The following is a 3,747-nucleotide window of genomic DNA, read 5'->3' on the forward strand; positions in this document are numbered from 1 at the left end:
ACATTGTATACCTGTGGTGCCTTTTTTTTAGACTAGTTTAGCAGTTTGCTGACAGTGTCCACCAGGTCCAGTATACTGTATATAGCAGTACGGTAGGCCACTGCTGTACCTACCTCTGTGTCGTCACTCGTCATCCATTAAGTATACTATCCATCCATCTACATTGTATACCTGTGGTGCCTTTTTTTAGACTAGTTTAGCAGTTTGCTGACAGTGTCCACCAGGTCCAGTATACTGTATATAGCAGTACGGTAGGCCACTGCTGTGTACCTACCTCTGTGTCGTCACTCGTCATCCATTAAGTATACTATCCATCCATCTACATTGTATACCTGTGGTGCCTTTTTTTTAGACTAGTTTAGCAGTTTGCTGACAGTGTCCACCAGGTCCAGTATACTGTATATAGCAGTACGGTAGGCCACTGCTGTGTACCTACCTCTGTGTCGTCACTCATCATCCATTAAGTATACTATCCATCTACATTCTATACCTGTGGTGCATTTTAGTTGTGCGCAGTAAATATAGTAGTAGGCCATTGCTATTGATACTGGCATATAATTCCACACATTAAAAAATGGAGAACAAAAATGTGGAGGTTAAAGGGAAAGATCCACTTCCACCTCGTGCTGAAGCTGCTGCCACTAGTCATGGCCGAGACGATGAAATGCCATCAACGTCGTCTGCCAAGGCCGATGCCCAATGTCATAGTAGAGAGCATGTAAAATCCAAAACACAAAAGTTCAGTAAAATGACCCAAAAATCAAAATTAAAAGCGTCTGAGGAGAAGCGTAAACTTGCCAATATGCCATTTACGACACGGAGTGGCAAGGAACGGCTGAGGCCCTGGCCTATGTTCATGGCTAGTGGTTCAGCTTCAAATGAGGATGGAAGCACTCATCCTCTCGCTAGAAAAAAGAAAAGACTTAAGCTGGCAAAAGCACAGCAAAGAACTGTGCGTTCTTCAAAATCACAAATCCCCAAGGAGAGTCCAATTGTGTCGGTTGCGATGCCTGACCTTCCCAACACTGGACGGGAAGAGCTTGCGCCTTCCACCATTTGCACGCCCCTGCAAGTGCTGGAAGGAGCACCCGCAGTCCAGTTCCTGATAGTCAAATTGAAGATGTCACTGTTGAAGTACACCAGGATGAGGATATGGGTGTTGCTGGCGCTGGGGAGGAAATTGACAAGGAGGATTCTGATGGTGAGGTGGTTTGTTTAAGTCAGGCACCCGGGGAGACACCTGTTGTCCATGGGAGGAATATGGCCCTTGACATGCCTGGTCAAAATACTAAAAAAATCAGCTCTTCGGTGTGGAATTATTTCAACACAAATGCGGACAACAGGTGTCAAGCCGTGTGCTGCCTTTGTCAAGCTGTAATAAGTAGGGGTAAGGACGTTAACCACCTCGGAACATCCTCCCTTATACGTCACCTGCAGTGCATTCATCATAAGTCAGTGACAAGTTCAAAAACTTTGGGTGACAGCGGAAGCAGTCCACTGACCACTAAATCCCTTCCTCTTGTAACCAAGCTCCTGCAAACCACACCACCAACTCCCTCAGTGTCAATTTCCTCCTTACCCAGGAAAGCCAATAGTCCTGCAGGCCATGTCACTGGCAAGTCTGACGAGTCCTCTCCTGCCTGGGATTCCTCCGATGCATCCTTGAGTGTAACGCCTACTGCTGCTGGCGCTGCTTTTGTTGCTGCTGGGAGTCGATCGTCATCCCAGAGGGGAAGTCGGAAGACCACTTGTACTACTTCTAGTAAGCAATTGACTGTCCAACAGTCCTTTGCGAGGAAGATGAAATATCACAGCAGTCATCCTGCTGCAAAGCGGATAACTGAGGCCTTGGCAGCCTGGGCGGTGAGAAACGTGGTTCCGGTATCCATCGTTACTTCAGAGCCAACTAGAGACTTGATTGAGGTACTGTGTCCCCGGTACCAAATACCATCTAGGTTCCATTTCTCTAGGCAGGCGATACCGAAAATGTACACAGACCTCAGAAAAAGACTCACCAGTGTCCTAAAAAATGCAGTTGTACCCAATGTCCACTTAACCACGGACATGTGGACAAGTGGAGCAGGGCAGACTCAGGACTATATGACTGTGACAGCCCACTGGGTAGATGTATTGCCTCCCGCAGCAAGAACAGCAACGGCGGCACCAGTAGCAGCATCTCGCAAACGCCAACTCGTTCCTAGGCAGGCTACGCTTTGTATCACCGCTTTCCAGAATAGCCACACAGCTGAAAACCTCTTACGGCAACTGAGGAAGATCATCGCAGAATGGCTTACCCCAATTGGACTCTCCTGGGGATTTGTGACATCGGACAACGCCAGCAATATTGTGCGTGCATTACATCTGGGCAAATTCCATCACGTCCCATGTTTTGCACATACCTTGAATTTGGTGGTGCAGAATTATTTAAAAAACGACAGAGGCGTGCAAGAGATGCTGTCGGTGGCCCGAAGAATTGCGGGCCACTTTCGGCGTTCAGGCACCGCGTACCGAAGACTGGAGCACCACCAAACATTCCTGAACCTGCCTTGCCATCATCTGAAGCAAGAGGTGGTAACGAGGTGGAATTCAACCCTCTATATGCTTCAGAGGATGGAGGAGCAGCAAAAGGCCATTCAAGCCTATACATCTGACCACGATATAGGCAAAGGAGGTGGAATGCACCTGACTCAAGCGCAGTGGAGAATGATTTCAACGTTGTGCAAGGTTCTGCAACCCTTTAAACTTGCCACATGTGAAGTCAGTTCAGACACTGCCAGCCTGAGTCAGGTCATTCCCCTCATCAGGCTTTTGCAGAAGAAGCTGGAGACATTGAAGGAGGAGCTAAAACAGAGCGATTCCGCTAGGCATGTGGGACTTGTGGATGGAGCCCTTAATTCGCTTAACCAGGATTCACGGGTGGTCAATCTGTTGAAATCAGAGCACTACATTTTGGCCACCGTGCTTGATCCTAGATTTAAAACCTACGTTGTATCTCTCTTTCCGGCAGACACAAGTCTGCAGAGGTTCAAAGACCTGCTGGTGAGAAAACTGTCAAGTCAAGCGGAACGTGACCCGTCACCATCTCCTCCTTCACATTCTCCCGCAACTGGGGGTGCGAGGAAAAGGCTAAGAATTCCGAGCCCACCCGCTGGCGGTGATGCAGGGCAGTCTGGAGCGAGTGCTGACATCTGGTCCGGACTGAAGGACCTGCCAACGATTACTGACATGTCGTCTACTGTCACTGCATATGATTCTCTCACCATTAAAAGAATGGTGGAGGATTATATGAGTGACCGCATCCAAGTAGGCACGTCAGACAGTCCGTACGTATACTGGCAGGAAAAAGAGGCAATTTGGAGGCCCTTGCAGAAACTGGCTTTATTCTACCTAAGTTGCCCTCCCTCCAGTGTGTACTCCGAAAGAGTGTTTAGTGCAGCCGCTCACCTTGTCAGCAATCGGCGTACGAGGTTACTTCCAGAAAATGTGGAGAAGATGATGTTCATTAAAATGAATTATAATCAATTCCTCCGTGGAGACATTCACCAGCAGCAATTGCCTCCAGAAAGTACACGGGGACCTGAGATGGTGGATTCCAGTAGGGACGAATTAATAATCTGTGAGGAGGGGATGTACACAGTGAAAGGGGTGAGGAATCGGAGGATGATGATGAGGTGGACATCTTGCCTCTGTAGAGCCAGTTTGTGCAAGGAGAGATTGATTGCTTCTTTTTTGGTGGGGGCCCAAACC

This window comes from Pseudophryne corroboree, chromosome 1, assembly GCF_028390025.1.
Source record: "Pseudophryne corroboree isolate aPseCor3 chromosome 1, aPseCor3.hap2, whole genome shotgun sequence".
NCBI lineage: Eukaryota > Metazoa > Chordata > Amphibia > Anura > Myobatrachidae > Pseudophryne > Pseudophryne corroboree.